The sequence below is a fragment of the Nelumbo nucifera genome, chromosome 1 (assembly GCF_055504915.1).
Source record: "Nelumbo nucifera cultivar China Antique chromosome 1, China Antique-T2T, whole genome shotgun sequence".
NCBI lineage: Eukaryota > Viridiplantae > Streptophyta > Magnoliopsida > Proteales > Nelumbonaceae > Nelumbo > Nelumbo nucifera.
In genome coordinates this window covers 84,895,535-84,918,303 of record NC_142649.1, presented here as the reverse complement: position 1 = coordinate 84,918,303, position 22,769 = coordinate 84,895,535, and the positions used below count along the sequence as shown (strand labels likewise).

The following is a 22,769-nucleotide window of genomic DNA, read 5'->3' as shown; positions in this document are numbered from 1 at the left end:
GACTAGTTGTTTCATTACTGTATATCTTCTATTTGTTGTTAAAATATCTTTGATTTGCACAAGGAAAAAACATAGGGATCATTCCCAACAACAAGTCGCCCAAAGCCAAAATTCTAAAATGCCATTAATGAGAGCCGTAGTTGGATCTCACCTAGTAGATCTCTTCACCTCGACATCTCCTCAGAAGAGCTTCGGTACAGATTTCTCAACTCAGGCGAATTTCACTCATAAGAGATTCACAACCTAGGTGAGTGCTTCTCAGAAGAACTCAACAACGAAGAGCTTGGCAACCAAAAATGTCACCCAGATTGCCTCCACTCAAGGTTCAAAGTATCGACACGTATCCGCCTGTATCAGTCGATACGTATCGTTTCGGGAGCTCCCCGATATGACCCTACAGAGGGTGTATCGGGGTTTTGACTGGTTCAGGGGGTGAAAGAGCCTTAAATCACCCCCCTAAACCATTTTTGAAAAAAAAATAAAAAGTAGAAAACATTATCGATATCGCCTGATACTCCTATCGGCGTATGGGGCGTATCGATATTTAGAACATTGCTTCCATTATTTTATCTTTCCTCTGCAAAAAAAAAAGGAAAAACCAAAACTTCGTATTCACACCTTCTGGAAAACCACTACGACACCTTTACTTGAGAATGGATCAGATGCAACTTCCTGCCTCTCAACGAAACAAAAACTCTTTGCATTCCCTACCAGCCCTCTTCTCCCTCCAATCTACGAAACCCTTCAACTTCATCAATTAATGTTGTTGATACCTTCCTAATGTACCATTCAATCAACTTGAAAACTGAAATCAAGAATAAAAATTCACCTTTCCATTTTTCAAGGTGTGAGAAACTAAAAGATTGAACCATGCATGGTCATTACATTTGTTTCATTTTTATTAGTTCCCACTAATGGTGCATGTGGATTCTATCTTCTCAAAGACCAGCAACTCTCTTCTCCGGTATTGTTGCATGTGGATTTTGAGGAAAATGGGTGATGAAGAGAGAGTGCAAGTGGAGGTGGTGGAAGTAGAGGGTATTCAATGGCAGCAGTGGGAGTGGATGAGCTGTTGGTGGTGTTGGGACACAAGGTTTGGTTGTTGGAGATGGCAGAGGTGGCACAAAGGTTTGAGCAGTTGGACATGGTGTTGCGCAAAAGCTGAATCTTCTTTCATCACCACCTTAGCGTGAGAGTGAGCGGAAATGGCATGCATGAGCCCACCAACACCACATCTGACATCGAGGATTTGATCCCCTTGGTTGACTTGTAGTAGATTGATGGCCATCTCTTTGTGGAGACGAGTAGATGGGTGGATCATAAATCCCCCTTCGAAATCCCTAAGCTCAAGAGGTTCTCTGCTTTATTTCTCTCACTCTCTCCTTGCCTCCGCTCTCCTTTGTTCAACCGTCCACCAACGATGGTGTACCTCCGGTATCACCCCTTCCTTCCTTCTCTCCACTAAATCCCCCTTCGAATCCTCTACCAGAGTTGTTGGAGAATAAAATCTATCCACGGACCTCACTTAACAGTTTAAGCTTTTAGGTTGAATGGTTCTTTGAGATGATACCAGAGCCACTTTGACCAAGTGGTCTAGTGTTCGATTCTCGTCACCCCCATTATAAGTAATTAAGTTTGAATGGTTCTTTTAGATTTAATAAAAAAGAAAAACCAGAATCAAAAACTAATTCAGCGATTGTTATTATACAGGAAGAGGTGCGCTGCTGCCGCAACTCCTATTGCGGGAAAGGAAGATGGAAGGGAAGAGGGGAGGGCAAATTTTTCATCAATTGGTTTTGATTTTGAAAATTTGAGGAATAGTGGAGGGCAAATTTGACATTTCATTTTTTTCCATTAGCACTTACCGATAATGTCAATTGTTAGAAATAGTAGGGGTACTTTAAGACAATATGTTAACAGTAAGGGTAGAGTAAGTCAATTAGTCAAACCATAAGGGTAATTTAAGAAATTTGTCCATTTTATAAGTGGTATTTTAAAATTCAATTATTGATAATTTTAAAAGAAAAAATTGAACTGCTTATTGTATAAGTACTTAAAAAAACTGGAAATTTTGACTTTAAAAAATATGCCCTTATTTTTAAAATAAGCACTTATTTCCTAAATACCAATAAGTGTTTAATGACCTAAATATGACAGATTTGTGAGAAGTGTTACCGTATATTGGGCCAAGAGAAGTGCTACCGTGGCAGACTTGTGAGTTGTGGCTGGGCTTTCGAATTAAAAAAGGGACAAAACAGAACACCTCTTAAGCCCATACCCATATATTTTGCATAAACAGTTAAACACCTCCGTTTACATTTTGTCTTTTGGGCAAACCATTTCTGATTTCTACACATCGATCTGTTAAAAAGAATGTTTACTTTCCTTCCCCAACCTCTCTCTCTCTCTAAGTATGCACTCAACTAGTTGCGGATAGTGAGAGACAAGAGACAGCTAGAGAGACAATTGTAGTGAATGTATATTAATTCCCGACGTCTACAAGAAGGGGAAGTCAACTGAATCATTAATTCCAATTTGATTGTACTGTGTGCAAATCCAAGACGTAGTTTGTTATCCCAAATATTTTATCTCCTGTATTGATATATAATTAAAAAGAAAAAAAAGAAAAAGAAAAAGTAGCCAAACACCATGAATAGCAATCTTTCTCCATGCCTGAATGGCGGAATCATCAATGGCTCAGAGCAGAGTAACACATACACCCTAGTAGAACGTGGAATCTATAAGTAATTACTTTGATCTCCTAAATATATAGGTTACATAGAGCCGTGGAAATTGGGCCCTTTAGAAAAGGAATCTTCCTACTGACCCTAAAATTTATGATACAGAATATGTGGAGTGGGGCTGCAAACGGTATCATTAATTCCAATTTGATCGATCAGAAATCGTTTTTTGGCGTAAGCAGTAGACTTCTAAAGGTATTAGGACACTGATGGCTGGCTCTCTATATATGTAGAGAGAGAGAGAGAGATGCTTGCGACAGTGAAGGGGTGGCGGTGGGTAGGGGTTTGAGACTATGATTATGATGGTCGCGATGATAGCTTGAGGAAGGGCTCTACTTCTCTTCATCTCTTTCTTCTTCCATCGCGAACATCATAATCAAAGCCTTCATCGCCTATCAGAATTTCATTTAGTTTTACTCGTCCATCCAGCCTACTTCTTTTGATTCTATGTACATGGGTACGTACGTAGTTTATAATTCTGTACAAGTTTTGTTTCTTGTTTTGCTCTTGATGCTCTATATTTTCTTTCTTTTCCATCTTCTTGGGTATCGATTCATATTTTCTTGTTAGTTAACCTTTTCTTTCTTCCAGTTCTTTCTCGTCAGTTGTTTGTGTTTGTTTAGTAATTGCTTTTCTGTTTTGGTTCCTCTTGTTCTTTTCTTTGTGGGTTGTAGTTTCCCCTTTCTTTAGGAGTTGGTTCTAGTAAATCGGTTAACCAGGCAAAATGGTGTTTCGAAGTTTTATCGCATAAAGCCTGCCTGAGTACTCCAAAGGACAAGATACCTCAGATTGTTAAGAATTTCTTACGTGAAAATACCGTGCATGGGGATACTTTTTTTCTCTCTCTGATCAGAAAATGAGGGTCACTTGTTCTGAAGGAACTATGGATTCTTCTTCTAGAACTGGCAAGCGTCCCAGTAGTTCCGAAAAGCTTGAAAACATTGGAAAATGGGAAAGTTGTATGAATACCATTATGGGAAACCTAAATGGAATTTAGTGCAAGAGGTGTCTGTCTGGTTAAGCCTCATGTTCCAAACAGATGATAACGATGTTGTGGATTACAAAGAAGAGGACCCTAACCCACATAAATGTTCAGAATTGTACCATGCAAAATCTCTAGAGAAGGAAAGCCCTATGGTTCTGAATTTGAATTTCAAGTTTTAACATGAACAATGCAGGATTGAAATTTAGTTATATTGCAGAAATGTGAATTATGATGATGATTGATGAAAACCCGGATTCAAATTTAGGGTTCGTTTGGTTCGTAGTTGGAATCTGAATGGTTTATTCCCATAGTGTGTTTGGTTCAGACATGAATAGGAATGAAAATTAAAATCACCAGGAATGAGATTTCATTTTCAAGGGAGGGGGAGGGAATGACTATTCTCTCAAATGAGGGAATGCCATTCCACCAGGAACAGGAATCAAGGTTCAAAGTATCGTTACGTATCTTTCCGGAACCCTTCCGATACGCCCCTACAGTGGGTGTATCAAGGTCTGACCGGTTCAGGGGATGGAGGGATCCTAGACTGGCTCCCCTGAACCAGTTTTGAAAAAAAAAAAAAAAGTAAAGAACAAGTATCGAAACACCCGATATGCCCCTACCGACCGGCGTATCAGACATATCGATATTTTGAACCTTGATAGGAATGGGTTTTCGATTATCTCCAACCAAACAGTTGGAAGCAGAATAGCCTATTCCGATTCTGATTCCAGACCTCTATTCTCGCAAACCATATATTGCATAAACTTGATAATTTGGAAATAGGCAGTGTGTTCCAGAATAAGGAATGGACCAAGATATTAAGAAAGTGAAAATTTAAATCCAGGCTTGAATGGATAGTGGACTCAAGGCTGGATGAGGGAGTAATAACAAGAAAAATGGGGCCTTCTAAGCCGGCGGTCAGACGACTGTCGTCTTTGTCACTGCCTGCACAGCTCATGGCCGCCATCCCAGACATAAAGATGACAGTTTGACAAGAACTACCCGCCTACATATTCAAATCATCAAATGTGGCAGCCAAAACCACTGATGGTCTGAGAGAGCCCATATCTTTGTGGTTTACTATTAGCCTGGTTTGGACCTAGTAATCATAGGTTCAACTATGACCCATGTCCAATCTCATCAAGTCACATCCTCGACTGTAGTTTTTCCAACCTGATGAACTAGCTAGTTGCTTCACAATGCGCCCTGATATTACCACGTGGAGGGATGATTTATCAAATCCAAATTGTGGAGTCTAGATCTTCTATGATCAAATGCTGTACCCTGCGCCTATCAGCATTGGGTGGCTACCTTCTAAACATGCCCATAAGGCCCAACATGACCTATTCATGAAGCCCATTTGTTAGCAAAATCTTGAGCTATGGGTCTAATTTTGATGGTGTAATTGAATGCCTGAAATTTGGGATATTATTTTTTCTCTCTTTAATTGTTTGGAGAAAAAAACTTCTTGTTATCTCTGCTGCTCTAGCTAGCATGTCATTATTAACCAACTTTTCAATAGAAAGCTCCGCTTTCTTGAGTTACGATTAAAAGAGGGGCAAAATTATAAGAGCTTATCTAAATAAAATTCAATTCAATGGTGGAAATATTACTTAGGGTCCGTTTGGTTTATAGTTGGAATTGGAATCGAAAATTAAAATCAAAATTCTTTGCAATCAGAATCGGAATAGTTTTTTCTCATAATCTATTTGGTTGAATAAAAATAAAAATTGGAATCAGCAGGAATGAGATTTCATTCCAAAAAAGGAGTAAAGAATAGTCAATCTCTCAAATAGGAAATGCCATTCTAGCAGAAATGGAAATAGAATTCTGATTCCGCCAATCAAACACTTGGAATCAGAATAATCCATTCCAATTCCAATTCTAAACCCCTATTCCTGTAAACCAAATGGGGCCTTAAGTTTAACTGAATAGATCAACTAGGATTTTCTCATTGTAGTATGATTCTTTTCCGGTAGCAATTCTGTTAATTTGATGATGTGTAATGGTCCACTTGATTCGCGTTCCATTTCAGTGGTAAGGTAAAGACGTATAGCTTTGGGCTAAATTTGTCAGCCCAGCCCAAACCAATTACCCTTACCCTATGTTAGGCTGAATCAGTATTGTCTGATTTAGACCAGATCAAACGACTTGAACCGTTTTTTATATAATTTTATTAATTTATTTAAACAAATGAAGTCGTTAAATGGGATGGTCAAACCATGACCCAGTCGCCAAGACGGTTCTATGTCCAGTCCAAGTCACAAGTCCATTTGAGGATCTAGAGGGATGAGTTTTGAAGACCTCTTCGTCAAGGCTAGAGTCCGGTGCTGATGAAGAGTTAGGCTTCTTTTGCCGTATTTCATCTGAGTAACCACATATATATGAATGATTTCCTTACAGAAAAACCTCTTTGTCCTATTGCCACTCATTTGTTTTGTTGGGAAAACAAAAAGATTCAACTTAAGATTTAAAGTATTGGAAATGTTAAGTGTATTGGAAAAATAAATTTAAGAGACGTATTAGAAAATATTTTGGATATGGACAAAAAATTAAGATATACATGAAAATACATGAAAACACTATAGATATTTCAATAAATCATAAATATACATCAACAACATTAAATATAGGGCCTAAATGAGCTATATATATATATATATATATATATATATATATATATATATATATATATATATATATATATATATAAATCATGCCTTTTAGTGATTTTTATGAAAAAAAAGTCTTAATCAAGATACAGAAACATAATGATATTCTCTAATAAGTTATAATTATAAAATATAAGCTTAATAATTATTTAATGAAATATTTTCTATAATTGTTTAAACAATTATTTATTTTTTATTCAAACAATTATTTTATTTTTTATTACAAAAATTAAAAAACAAAATGTAACAGAAAAATAATTTTATGGATGTGGTAGATCATCCATAGATTTACAACATGGTAAATATTATGGTTAGATCACACCAAAAATTAGAAATAAATAAATAAATATTACAAAAAATAAAAAATAAATATTTTACAATAAATTTCAATAGATCTATGAATTAAAAAATTGGATAAAAGTATTTATTTTTGCATTTTTTGTAAAAAAAGTTAAAAAAACTCAAAAATCTTGAGTTTTGGTGGTTGTTTTTGGATTTTTCTTTTAAGATTTTACAATCCAAAAAATGTGTAGGGATGATTTAGTGAGTTTTTTGCATACAGGAAATTGTATTGTATCAGCCAATACACCTGATATGGTTACAATACGGTCCTGATAATACGATACATATCGACCGATACATTATGAAATTTTGGACCTTGATTCAACTCACTTTTGCATCATCAAAGGACACCCCATAGTAAGCCCAATTCACATCTTGAAGGAGAAATTTAGGTTGTATTTGGTACCATTTTTTTATGGGGCTACACAACAAAGAGTACCATTGCCATTTAAGGCTCATAAACATTTGGAGAGGCAATGCCGTTTCATACCAACCAAACAAGTTTCATTTGTTACTTATGATGATTAGTTATTGAATCAAGTGTTTTTGAACAGTATTGTATTGGGTATTGGCATTGCTACCTAAGGTTGTTTTAGGTACCATTGGCAATACAGTCGTTTTGACATGAAACCTGTTTGCTTTATATTGATGTTGATTAGTATTGAACAAGTGCTCTTGTATAATATTGCATTTAGTATTATTAGGTGTGCAAGTCAGGTTGGTCCTAGTTACCATTTTACACTGTTTTGGGCTCAGGCTTCCAATTGGGTCACTTGAAAATTTGACAATATCCCAACTCTAACCTGCCCAAATTTGCACCCGTATTTAGCATTGGCATTGCTACCTAAAACATTTAAATGTGTTGGTACTTTTTTTTGGGTTTTGTATTATTCAAATTAAATATTCATTGTTATTGTTAGTAGAATGTCTTGAGTCTCATATGGACCAGGAAGAAACTCCTTTTCGGTTTATCTATTGATTTATTTAATTGGTTTACATCTTATGGGCTCGTGGAAAGAGTGAACCTGGACCACCACATGCATGCACATGTTGGGCCGGGTTGGGCTAGCCTACACATGCATAGCGTCGTGCCGTGCTGTGCTGTACCATGCACGTGGGTCCAAGGTTAATGTTTCCTATCTTTATTTATTTATTTTATTTAAGGTGTTTAACATTTTAATTGAGAATCCACTTTCTAAGGTTCCTTGTGTAACCGCCATACTCTCCTAATCATGGGAGAACTCCCAAAGATCAGTGGGAGACGTTTATGTTTTGATAAGTTTTCTTAATTGCCAAGGTAACCACAACTTTGTGTGCCAAAAAACTTGCTTCTACTCTTCGAGTTCGCTCTCTCTTGCTTTGTTTCCTCATTGTTGAAAAGCTCATCTCAAGCTCGCAAGCTTTATTAGCTGAGCTTTATTAGGTTCAACTTCGGCTCGATTAATAAATGAGCCTATAAATTGGACTTGAATTCAATTCAAAGCTTGGTTGAAACTGAGCCGAGCTGAGCTCGAATAGATCATTAATAGCTTGGCTCGTGGCCACCCCTGCTAGAGGGCCAAATCGCCCCTCATCAATTTGTATTCAATGTGTATATTTTTTCCGATTAGTTCATTATTACATATAAGTTTACACCTAGATGCATATCTAATGGTTTTAGAAGCATAAAACCAAAAATTTTTTGAGGTAGGGCCAGAGCCAAGTATATTGGTGGGGGTTCCTTGCATAGGACACCGATTAAGAACCTGGTTATTGGACTGTTTCTTTAAATAGGCAAGTGATGGAGGAAACATCAATCTAACGCACACCCCCCGGTTTATGTTTCTAGTGGAAATATTTTATAATCAATTTAAATTCAAAACAATCTCAATCAAACAAAAAATTAGGGTCTGTTTGGTTTATGATCAGAATCGGAATCAAAATCCCTTGGAATTGGAATCAGAATGAATTATTCTTCCTACTTGTTTATTTCAGACAAGAATCAGAATCGGATTCTAATTTATGCTATTTGGTTCATTAACAGTCTGGAATCAGAATCAGCCATGATATCCAATTTTGCCCCTAATAAAAAATATTAGAAAATTTGTAGAAATTTCAGAAAATTACAGAAGTTTTGTTGAAGTTCTCCGCTTAATGAAACCGTCAGGTTGGGCTGATCTGGTCAAACCTTTTAAGCTGGAATCAATGTCGAACAGTATTATAAAATAATATTAATTAAAAATATCATAAAATAATACTTGTTATTTTAATTTGTCTTCAAAATGTTAATATTTGAATTAAAATAATAATATTATAAAAAATTAAGCTGGAATCAATGTTGAACAGTATTATAAAATAATATTAATTAAAAATATCATAAAATAATACTTGTTATTTTAATTTGTCTTCAAAATGTTAATATTTGAATTAAAATAATAATATTATAAAAAATTAATATTAAAATTAGGAATGGCAACGGGGCGAGGATTACATTCCCAATCCCCGACCCCAACCCCCAAATCACCCTCCATCCTTGTCCCCGATCCCCGGCGGGAAAGGAATCCCCCCTCCATCCTCGACCTTGACGAGGAGTTCATCCCCGTCGGAGACCTGAATCCCCGACAAACTGGAGACAGAGAGTCAGAGTCTCTGAGAGACTAAGAGAGAGAGAGAGAGAGAGAGAGAGAGAGAGAGAGAGAGGACCATTGTGACTTGCGAGAGCTGAGGTCAGCGATGAGAAAGAATTTGAAGGGTGAGGTGACGACGATGGCAATGGCGGTTGGCGATGATGACGAAGGTTGAAGGAAGATTATAGAACTAAAACTCTTCTTTAAGTATCTCTTCTCTATCCTTTGTTGAGACTCGAGTATCTCTGTCCTCTTTCCGATGTCCAACGGCGACGGGCGAGTGGCGATAGTCAACGACGACGATTGGCGGTCGACGAATCGACGACAAAAACAAACTGACGAAGGAAGACGAAGCTAGGGTTTTGTTGAAGATTCGAAGTTGAAGGGTATTACTATCGAGTCCTCGAGTGTTTTACTTTTTTTAAGTTTTAATCTTTTAAAAAATGAATAATGATTATTATAATATATAATATATTATATAATATAATATATAATATATTATATAATATAATATAATATAATATAATATAATATAATATAATATATATAATTATATTATATTATATTATATATAATTATATATTAATCGGGGATGGGTCGGGGCGGGGATTGCATTTCTCGTCCCTGACCCCATCCCCGACCCTGTTGAGCCAGGGAGCTTGGGTACTCGTCAGGGACGGGGAAAATTGCCACCCTTAATTAAAATTAATTTAAAATACTAAATATAAATTGCTAATATTATTAATATTACAAAAATATTAATAAGCACTTAAGGGGAAAATGCGAGAGTGAATGACACAGTGAAGTAGGAAACAACCCCCATGAGCAGCAAGGAGAAGCAGCGGTGATGTTCATCAGACCATCATTACCACCACCAATTGGACAAGGTGCCAATTCTGGAACGAACCCCATGCGAGGTTGAGTCATCCTGGCTCGGGAAGAAAGGACAATCACTTCCATTGCCATCACTTTCATCAATAGCGGCCAAAGCCAAAAATAGAGTTGCCACCATCGCCATCTCTCTCCATTCCTCCCTTTCTCTCTCTCCCCTTCGATCCTTCATCGTGCTTGTTTGAGTTATGGTTGAGCTAGCCCCGAGTGCCATGTGTCACCTCTACGGCCGCCTTATCACTTCGGCCACGTTGGCACCACGACATGTGGATGAGCACGACCAAGATAGGAGAGCATCGTACAGGTGAGGACAACTCCACTAGGGATTAGGTCTTATCCCGAAGACCTCAGCAGGCAACCTCATCCCGACAACCCCGGAAGCCTCATCTGACCAGGACACTAATCTTTGGCTATAAAAAGGTACCTTCCGCTCATGGTAAGGGATCCAACTTTGGACTTCCATACCGTTACTCTACTCGGACCAGCACTGCTCTTCCAACTGCTCGGCCCAACCACCCATCCTTTTCACTGACTTAAGCGTCGGAGTACCTACCCGAGGAATAACTCCTCGGGCCTTTGGCCTTGTTCTTGGTTTCAAATCTTAGAGCGCGACTTCATCCTTCCACCTCGGTTCTATCCAGTTAGCAGAATTATCTGACTACGACCTCGGTTCAAGAACTACCTCGGACCGAGCAGCATCAATGCTCATCCTCGAAATCTCTCAAGTCCTGTTTTTATAGGACCAGCACCCAAAAAACACACTCAACCCTTTGATCGTCTGCATCACCAACCTTGACATCTCGATTGATGACCTAGAAGCCAATCATTTCCGATTAGATGCAGATATCGCCGTTGTCAGGCTCATTGATTCAATTTCATTGTGGTCTAGTCTGGTTTGCAATAGAAAGACAAGGGGAGGAATGAAAAAGTGTTAGAGAGAGGAGAGAAAGAAGAAGAAGAGGAGAGGAGAGAGAGCAAAATCGACGATGACTACCTTGTCGTCATTAGAGCTTCAGTCCAAATCCATTCTTCAAACTTCATCTGCAAGGAGAAAGGGACAAGAGATGGAGAGAGGGTTAGAAAGTTGGAATCAGGTAGTGAGAAGGGTTTGAGGGCTTTTATGTTATTATTATTATTATTTTATTATTATTATTTATTATTATTATTATTATTATTATTATTATTATTATTATTATTATTATTATTTTAAAATGTAGGATTGGGATTCCGATTCTTGAGAGTGGGTCGAGAATGGCCATTCCCTCAAATGGGGGGATTGTCATTCTGCCCGGAAGCAAAAGCGGAATCGGATTCTGATTCCACCCAACCAAATGCCTGAAATCATTCCGATTTTGAACCCTTATTCCTACAAACTAAACGAGCCCCTAGTATTTAAACGAACTCAATATTTGAAATGAGAAGCGTTATGATTCCGTGATTAATATTATTGAGTAAAGGTTTCAATACATAGACGGGATGTCGGTGGGTCAGGTTAGGGTAAGGTCAGTTTAATTAATTGGGTTTTGGGTTAGATTTGGTTTAGGGTGATACCCTCATAAGATCTGCCTCCATCACATTGCTCATAACATTCATGTATATACGTTTCTTTGAGCACAGAAGTTTACAGATTAGGGGTGATCATGGGCCGGGCCAGGCCGGGCTTTGCACTTATGATAAAGGCTATAGCTTAGGCCAAGGCCCGGCCCAGCCCAGGGTTCCGGGTCTAAAACATAAGCCCTAGTCCAAGTCTACACGGGCTCGGGCCAGGTCGGGCCTAATTTTGGGCCCATGTCTTTCATATATAAAACATTATATATTTATAATATTTTATATTAAATGACAACATGCATATAGACTTATTTTATACATTATATAATATAAAATATTACATATAATATAAATTATACATGTCATGTTATAATATTTATATATAAGACATATAATCTAATGTAAAATAACATGTATAGATATGTATACATTATACACAAAATATGTAAGTTTAAATATATGCGGGCCGGCCCGGGCCTGAGCTAGGCTTGAAGTATTAAGCCCAAGCCCGACCCTAAAATTTATGGGCCTGATGTAGGCTCACATTATACACAAAATGTGTAAGTTTAAATATATGCGAGCCGGCCTGGGCCTGACTTGGACTTGAAGTATTATGCCCAAGCCCGACCCTAAAATTTGCGGGCCTGATGTGGACCCGGGCCCGGGCCAGGCTGAAATGATCACCCCTACTACAGATGTAGTACATTTGGGTTGAATCAAGCTTGTATCAAACCCAACATGTTAATTAAAATCCCTAAAGGTGGACTATAGAGTTGATACCCTTTAAGGGAGAGGATAAAGGACAAATAGGAGGTTAGAATCTGTTTCATTTTATGGACAGTCTAGTATAATACATATCCCTTCATGTGTGGCAGAAATAGCTGGAGATGTTCATATAGGAAACACAACCACATAGAGATGTCAATCGACCGGTTTTGGGTTGGATCCAATCCGATCCAAACCTTATCAAGTCAGATTTGGACATTCCGTATAATTATTGGATTGGGCCAATCCAAAATAAATTGGTCTGAATTCGGCCAAAATCAAATTTCCAACAATCCGATCATGAGGCCAAACCCTTGTCCAATTTGAAACCGATCAAAATTGAAGGCATAAAATAACTTTTATGAAAGTACTTTTATGAAAATACTTTTACAAAAGCACTTTCACAAAAGTGCTTTTATAAAAGCACTTTTACAGAAACAGTTTTATAAAAGCATTTTTACGAAAGCACTTTTACAAAAGTACTTCTACACGAAAACAATTTTACAAAAAAATTTTTACGGAAGTACTTTTATAAAAGCACTTTTAAGGTTTAGAGTATCAACACGTATCGGTCCGTATCGGCTGATACGTATCATTCCGGGACCCCTCCGATACGCCCCTACAGTGGGTGTATTGGGGGTCTAACTGGTTCAGGGGATTGAGACCTAAACTGGCCCCCTTGAACCGATTGCAGAAAAAAAAACAAAAATCATATTAAAAGCACTTTTATGGAAGAACTTTTATAAAAGCACTTTTATGGAAGTACTTTTATAAAAGCATTTTTACGAAAGTACTTTTATGAAAGCACTTTTATGAAAGAACGTTTACGAAAGTACTTTTATAAAAGCACTTATAAAAAGTACTTTTACGAAAGCATTTTTACAAAAGCACTTTTGTGAAAGTACTTTTATAAAGTACTTTTACGAAAGCATTTTTATAAAAGCACTTTTGTGAAAGTACTTTTATCAACAATGCCAAAAGTTATATTTTTGTAATTTTCATATTCCTTCATTTTAATATATTTTTTTGTAATTTTTATATGTTATGTTTTTTATATATAATTTTTGATATTTCATTCGGTTTAGATTGGATCCAATCCAGTCCATTTACATTTTAATGGATTAGATTGAATTTGGTTTGTATTGGATTTGGACTGGATTGGGTCCAATCCATTTGTAAGTGGACTCACATTGGATTGGGGCTCACTGTGGGGCTCACTATGGCCCAAATCTAGTCCAATTGACACCTCTAACCACACACACAACTAGGGCTCACTGTGGCCCTAGTCTTGGCCTAGCACTTTCCTCTCATTATTATGTACTTCTAACTCTTACGTTATTGATTAATATTCAAAACATTTAATACAGATCTAATCAAGAATTGCAACCACCCCTCAACCTCTCAGCAGTCTTGAGCTACACCTCCTTCTCTATTACTAGCAAATTTTAATACGTTGGGAGTTCTTCCATAATCTCATTATTTTAAGAAGATATGAACAAGTCGAAGCTGCCAATTAGGTAATCGATGAAAAATAATTGTGGTTCATGCTACAACAGAAGGCTAATATATAGTTCTGAATAAGAAATCTAGAAAAATATGTAAAGAGAAATGCTGACCACTTTCTTAGATTTAATAAAAAAATAGAGCATGCATTTTATTCATTATGAGTAATCTGAAAAGCATTTGATCGCGTTAGGCATATGAATCAATCATATCCATTTTCACTTTTAATATTAGAAATAAGATCCAATCATTAAGCACGTCTTTTGTTATGTGGATGTTTTGTGATAGGTGTTTATCAAAATGCCGTCATGTAATCACCAAATCAGCATTTTTCTCATCATATTCATCCGTATGTATTGATATTTACAAAAGTGGGTTTTGATTTATGTATGCACCAACCATTGGGGAAAGCTTCATTTTAATGCTTCCCCCAACGGTTGAATATTTATTCACTATTTTGTTGATGTAACACCTAATGGTGCCTAGTGACACCTAGTTGTCAATAAACGGTTTATCAAGTACTTTTCTTGGTTTTGAAGATAAATTAAGTACAAATGTTTATTTAATAAACGTAAGCTATACCAAACACATATTAAGTCTCTAACAGCTTATTTTTCACTATCGTCGACATAAAACAAAGGATACACATCTATCTATCCAAACTTTGGGTCATGGAAACATATACTTCACCAAAATTTTAGAAAAATTAAGGGGGCATTTTACACCATGAATGTTTTTGCTTTCATTTATTTATGGAATCGTTGTATCTGCAAAAAGAAAAGAAAAACATATTCTTAAATTTTATTTGTGAAAAACAAGTTAATTTTGTTTCAAACAATACATGCTTTTAGGACCAACAAACTAATGGTTTTTAAAATAAAAACATTTTTTTGCATAGAAATTATATGATTTATGAAAACATATTTTTGAAACAAGAAATTCAAGAATATATATTTGGTTCCGTTACGAAGATAAGAACCACATCCACGTACACAATCAAGAACTTTTTTTTTTGGCATTCTTTTTTAAGAAACACTCTGTTTTCAAACCAAATAGTTTTGATTTATTTTTGAAACCAGCAACAAGAAAAAACAATTCACCCCGTAGACGTCCCCTAAAAAGGTGGATAATCACGTAGTCCATGTCCATGACTAGAATATTCTTGATGTGTGAGCCAAGAAAACGATCACCACGTTATGGGAACAATCCAGCGGGACTTCTCTGTTTCTTGATTGGTCAAGGATAGTGTTTGAAACATGTGAGGATCATGGTCGGTGGACTTACTTCTCAAGATATCAAACCCTAATCTTGGTTGGGGACAAACACATATCAAAATCGGGTACAGTGGAGTCAAAAGATATCAAAGGCCCAAGTGTTTGATTGAGTGGAAAAGCTTAAAGCACCGATTCTCCTGATTACTACTCTTCACAAGTGTTTTCTTTTTCCTTCTTCCATTCTTCAACTTGGGGATTTGTTTTCTTCAGTGAAGGATTGTTGAGATGATGGAGTGTTTCAGTCCAGCAGACATCTTTAGTTGGATTGAAAAGTTTGAAGTAATAGCTCAGTCGTCTTATGTCCTCATCAACGCATAACCCATCTGATACCCACTTTAATTTTCTTGATCCTCCAGTCACAGACATGACAAGTGATGAAAATAGAGATTAGATAAACTTCATATAGTCTGTGAGTCATCTTCACTCCCTAGTGCTGACTACTAACCCCAAATACTTGGGGACAAGGATTGGATGAGATGCAGAGAAAACAAGCTAGAAGCTCTAGCTTTGGAGGATAGTGGTCACCATTAATATGGTGGGCCCAAGGCCCATATGGAATGGAAATCAAGTTAGATAAGGGTAACCATCCAATGACCCACAGAAGTTTTTGCTAGACCAAAAGTTTCTTGGTCATCCATCACTATGGTACAGTGATACACAGAAAATTTGTTATCATCATCCAATTGGGTTCAGTTCTCGGTTCAATCTGATCTCTTAAGTGGGGACCCACAACAGGAATGTTACTAATGTATAGTCTTAAAGACTCAAACTATGATGTGGGCCATCTTGATAACAAGGAGTCCACCCATGCATGTGCTCACCGAACAAAGAACTAAAAGCCATGCAGAGTTATTGCAGGACGACGCTTGAATGAAACAAAGCACGTTGAACCCACAGTTCCATGTTTGGATCTTTTCGCAAAGAAAACCAACCAGAAGACCAACCTATTCGCTTGTTGCTTAGCTTGTTTACTAGTAAAACCCAATAATTTAATTAGAAGAAGAAAAGGAAAAAAAAGGAGCTACTGTATATCTGGTCTGGTTTACTGTGTGGAGAATCGTAAAGAAAAGAAGAACGTCGGCCTCTGCTCGTCGTGTGGGGTCTAGTTATCTCGTAAATTTTGACTTATTGACGGCCGCGCACGGCTGGATACGTTGCTTTTTCCCACTGTTTCCTTGTCCCTTTCGAGCTTTCGGCTTCTTTTGAACGGATCATCTACATATGAGACACGCGAAGAAAGTCGTCGGAAAATAATCCGGTGACGCCACCGTCTGCATCACTGCATGCATGACGACATCCTCACTCGCTCCTACGTAGTTTCAACTTTCAACTTTGAACCCTATCATCGTCCGTCTAATACGTAAATAAATTAGACTAGTTATATTTGTTAGTGGGGAACAAACATGCATGATATAAAAAAACCAAACCACCGTCATCCCTCTAGACTAGCTACGTGTACAATTTCATTGTCTACGTCAGCCCATTCAAAGATAGAGATGCCTTCTGGGCCCATGTCTAATCAGCTGTCACGATTTGTGCAACAAAAGGATTTAAAGGAAAACCCGTTGCATCTTCCCAACAAACATGCTCTCATCAAATGAAAAATATGCAAGGAAATCATTTAAAAATTTTTGTCGATTTCTTTTCTGGTCTTCCACTGTTCCTCCGTTTGGGTGATTCTTGGGTCATGCACTGAGAACAGAAATGAATTCTTTGGGTTGTTGAATTCTTCTCATGTATATCAATGGTTTTCAAAATGACCATTTGCCTCTGGCGGCGTTTGGATTGACGGAGTTTCGGTTCCGATCGAGTATACCCAATTTTAATCCGACGACTTGTTGACAGACCTAAACTTAGAAAGAGTCCAAGACTTAAAGATGGTGTTTGGCGCATTTTTGGGTCTGTAGGAAGTTTAAAAGACCAAAGTACGTATAGACCCAAAGACCTGAAGACGAGTGCATGAAAAGACTGAAAAAGCAGAAAATTGAAAAGCTTCAAATAGTCTGTGTGAAATAGCTTTCTCAAACTGTTTTTAACAGTCCGGTAGATCAAATCAAACACCAAAAGCTCAATGCTTCTTAGGCTGTTGAAAATTTTATTTACAAAATTGCCAAGCAGCCCCTTAATTTGGAAAACCAGGGCAGAAGTGGAATTCAACTCCGTTTGAAGAGATTATCGCACAAAATAATGTTAGAATTGTTTCAATTCGAATTAAACACTTGAGCTCGAATTTGGATAAACTCAAAAGATTGTAGGTTCGAGCTTGATTGTAAGCCAAATTTTTTATAAAAAATAAAAATATTTTTTATTTTACATATAAATAATTAAAAGTTTAAAAATGATTTATTATTATACATAAAAATAAAAATATTATTATTATATATAAAATTATATATGCATGTATTAGACTTGATTAGGCTCACGAACCTCACAAGTTGAATTTCATTAAACCCAAACTTAAACCAAACCTAATTGAGCTTTTCATGACAACTCTACAAAAGACAACAGCCGTGCATTGCACAGGTCCGATCCGACTAGTTATTTATTTAACTAAGGTTAGAAGTTTAACGTAGGTCGTAGGATAGGGGAGAGAGAATTGACTAGAAACGAACGTCCGTGAGTCATGTGGTTGTGACTTGTGGACTTAAACTGGTGCATCGACATGTCAACGTCAGCAGTGAGAAGGGATGGCATCAATGGCCACGTGGAGGACAAGGACCGGTCGACCCTAATCTTTTACATGCGCACACCACACAGGCGAGACTTAGGTAGAGATCGACATTATCTATGACACGTGGTGGGAGCCCACGATGAGATCACTCCAAATACAATCCCGTCGTGCAGATGCACGAGTAAGGCCCAGCCCCGTCCTTGCGCTTACGTGCGCATTGCGCACCGTCCGGGAGCGTTTTTTGTCTGCTCTTCTTCAATCTTGATGTTGAAGTGTAGGCGAGGGCGAGGCGGGCGTGTAGCATATTTAAAACAACCAAGCTACCGAGTAAAAAATTGCAATTATCCAAGCTGTGAACCGGGCCCAATCATCCTTAATAGACCTTAATTAATTACCTCCTGATTTTGTAATTGGGCCTCTTGAATTTGTGAGCTGCTTCTTGGAAGAGAGGAGTATGGTTATGATCTTTGAATTAGTAATTAAGGTCGTGTTTGGATGGATAAGCCTTTTCAAAGCCCAAAAGCACAAAACCCTTATTTTAGGTTTTATGATTTGGGGGTTAAAAGTTAAAACTAAAAGTACTGTTGATTTGGCTTCAGATTATCTTGCTCTTGAAAGTAACGCATACCAAACACTCAAAACACTTTGTGGCCCAATTTTGCTTATCCGAACGCCCCAAAACTTTCCCATTCATAATTTCATTCTCTTTTGATGAAAGTGAGTGTTGGACCTTTACAGTTTACACTAGCCATAATTAGGAAAGGAAGTGACACCCCTTGTATTAATCATCAGAAAAACGTGTTAATTCTTCTTTCAAGCTCAATTAGAAAAAGATGGAATGCAATTGAAGCAAACAATCTAATATGAGATTTGTATAGAATGATGAATCAACTTGTTTGTTTTGGGGGGTTTCTAATTTGTTGTCCATTTTATTCCATTTATTGCTCTGTTTTATTTTGCCAAGAAAAGATACCCCAAAGTCCTTTTCAATCCTACACAGCCAAACATTTTTATCAATATATTGAGCAGGTGCTGAAATTTCCTGAGCCCTTCCTAAAAGATAACCGGATTTGTATGTCTCCTTCTGTAAAACAAGAATATGTTTAAATCTGCATATATGGCATCATGCTTAGATACTTGAAGGAGAGTTCATTTAGCAATGATTTTAAGTTGGTTGTTCAACAAAACTGAAACTATATTTATTTAATGGCTTAGAGATGTGGTCTCTTAACTTGATTTATAAGTTAATCATCTAATACTTTGTGGATTACAAAGCATACTTGAATATATTACACTAATTATGCCACTAATGATATCACCAATCCTGTTGTAAACAAGGAAGTAAATTTAAGTGCCTATTTGGGAGAGTTTTCATGCAGCGACTACTGTCTTTTCAAGGTGAGCCCCATTGGGACAGCTTATAAGCTATGTTTGGTGAAAAAAAAAATGGCTTTTGGGTAAAGCGTCTTTTAGTAGTTCCTTTAAAATGGTTCGATAAAAGCAACTCAATCAAAGCATCAGCCCTCCCAAATGGGTCCTAAATGGTAAGTTTTCAAAGCCTAAAGAGAGATAGTTATAAAGATATTCAGTGTGTTATGGTTAATGAGTAATCCCAATAACTAAGCCCATGTACTATCAAACATAATTATCATATCTGCAGGTTGATTAGATTTAATCCCTTATATATTATCACGTCATCAACACTGTTGATCCGTGATGATAATGTAAGAAACACAGAGGCCATGGCCAGATGGCCATCACCTCATTATTGAGGTGGTCCTGCAGAAAATAGTCTAATAAAGTTTACATATTAACCTTACACCATCCTCCAAAGCTCTACGTACGTGACAAAGAAAAGGTTGGGTATGGAGGATTTTAGGCTGAAACCATTGGAGAGTACTGGAGCCTTCAAAGCCAAGATTAGGGTCTCTAGCTACAAGATTTCTACCAGTTAGGGTTCTACTTTATAGGGCCTTGTTTTGGGCTGTGTAGGACCAGTCCATTTCATTAGAGGACCACCCAAACTGTCCTTTGCACTGAACTTTTTAAATGCACAATATTAACTATATGAAGAAGAAGAAGATGATGATGAAATAAAAATTTGATAATGGCATTGGTGGACCATTTTTTGTTATTGTTGCTACTCTCATTATACACTAAATGTTGTACTTAATTATAAATTAAATGCATTTCAATTGTTTGTTTCTTGGTAAATCATTTATTTGGGTAAACACACTTTACGGGTAAGTATTTCTTAACAAATATTTATTCAGATAAGTGTACTTATCAGTGTTCTTTTATTTCCCAATAAAGTTATATATATAGTGACCATTTTATTTATAAAACAATCATTATTAAAGGGATAATATTATCTCATTATACATTAACAAGTTTCCCAAATCTCAAGAGAATATTACTTGTCTAGTAAATGAGTTGCTTAGAAATCGATCTTTTCCATAAAACCCACGAATACCAAAACATAAATACAGGTTTCTTTCTTTTCTATAGGACCCACCTTTCATTTAGGTTGTATTTAGTTTGAAAGAAAAAAGAAAAAGAAAAGAAAGATAGGAAAATCTTTACAAACCTTATATAGATTTTCCTACGTTTTCCTTCAAACCAAACATAGCATTAGTGGAACAACCCTCTTGGATAAGAAGGAACCGAGCAACTTGCGATCTATAAAGTATAAACAAAAACTAAATCCCTTACGCTTCGTGGCTTGGTAGATGCATGGAAGAAACGTATCTATATATTTCTTCATGGAGACAAGCAAGTTGGAAGGACTATAGACCGGTGAGTAGCGATTAATTAAAATAAATAAATAAATAAAGGGGGGCATCCACAGTTCCACACCCATTACGTGATCCTTGTCGTACGACTGAATACTATCTACTCACAGTTCACAGACATTACGGGCGGTGGTTGGAAAATAACAAAGAAGGAAAGAGCTACCCTAGCTTAGCATTGCAACAGTTATTCATGGAAACACTTAAACCGACGATGATAATTGATAGCTCCATCTAACTTACTAACCTACATATTACAGAAAGATTTTCTTTTTCTTTTTCTTCTTTTTTTCACCAAATCAACAAGCAAGAGCAAGAGCAAGGAAATCAAAATCAAAAAGCAAGAATTTTTTTTTTTTTTTTTCTGTAGAAAGGGGGAAATCTTTGCTTGCAACATCAGCGGATGTGGTTGGTGGTGTTGGGAGAACGTCATGCTTGCAACACTCAATTTGGATGAACTGTGTTTGGTGGTTTATCGTCTATTTTCCTTGATGTTTTATACAAATTCAAGCTATCCGTGTTGAGGAAAAGAATTTAGTCCAAGTGGGCACATTGAACTGATCTTGTTTATTGAATGTGGGTGGGGATAGACAATTAGACATAGACTCACTCAAAGACTGATCGATAGAGCGGTAGTTCTGAACGCAGCAGGCCAGCCATGGCGGCCGGTGGCCGGGCCTACAGCTTTAACACACAAAACACACAAACAAGACTTTATCAACTAAGCAGGCTGTCATCTCCCTTTAGCCAGCCTTTGGCTTTATTGATCAATGATGTCGTACGCCCTTAGACCATCATCTCATTCATTTCTGAATTCTCAATTCTCTCCATATTAAACCACTCGTAGACTCTAAAATCTACGTTTAATTTTATTATTAGTTTTTAATTAATAAAGTTTTAAATTAAAAAAAAATTAAAACAAAATAGTCCACGTCAGTGGACGTAGATACTGGATAGAAATGACGTGATTGGTCGTCATCCACAGCAAATTTGACGCGTAATAATGCGCAACTGCCGTTGACGCAGGACTACCTCTCCATATATAACTACTACTCCGTCCCCCCGGGTTAAGGGCAGGATCAGCTCACATCTCTCTCTCTCTCTCCCACAATTCTTCTATAGAAATTTTAGCTATCTGTGTACTTGAGTTATGCAGCAGGCACTTCCATACAGAGCTTGGCTGCCGGTGGGGGCATCTGGGAGCGCAATAGGGCGGGCGTCGCCGGCGGTTCATATGGAGGAGGCTTCGTCGTCGTTGGCAGGAAAGAGTGTGAAGGGAATGGTGTCGGAGAACGCGGTGATAGTGTTTGGCAAGAGAGGGTGTTGTATGTGTCATGTGATGAAGAGATTGTTGCTGGGTTTGGGAGTGAACCCAGCTGTGTGTGAGGTTGATGAAGCGGATGAAGTGCGTGTGGTGGAGGAGTTGGCTACAGTTGGTGATGGGAATAAGGATCATGGGAGACCCCAGTTCCCGGCCGTGTTCATCGGAGGAAGGTTGTTTGGAGGGTTGGATCGGCTCATGGGTGCTCATATTTCTGGTGATTTGATTCCTGTTCTGAAACAAGCTGGGGCCTTGTGGCTTTGATTAACTACTACTTCTTATTCTTTTCTCCTCCTCCTTCTCCTCTTCAAGTAAATATGTAGGAGAGGAATGCAGACCTGTTTTTCTTTTTTTTTTCTTTCCTTTGGATTGACAAGCATGCGATAAGGAAAAAATTTAGAATTGGGATATAATTAAAAGCCAGAACGACATGACAAGGGTTGGTAGATTATATGATTTTTGTTTCAGTTTTTGCCCTTTGTAGATTAATGGGTTTGATTTGTTTGAATTTTTATGAATTGGAGAACTAATGCTACCTCTCTCTCTCTCTCAAAATGTGGTGTAAGCTCTCTCCTGTTCTGCTTTTCCTCTCTGTCCTTGCCTTTTTCTTTTTCATTTTCAAATTTCAATAAAGATTTTGTTCCTTGCCATTTACTTTTCA

At 37.3% G+C, this 22,769-nt stretch overlaps 1 pseudogene; it reads left to right on the top strand.

Annotated features, from left to right (window-relative positions):
* Window positions 1-21,847: 21,847 nt before the first annotated feature.
* LOC104599484 (glutaredoxin-C9 pseudogene) lies at window positions 21,848-22,769 on the top strand (annotated as a pseudogene).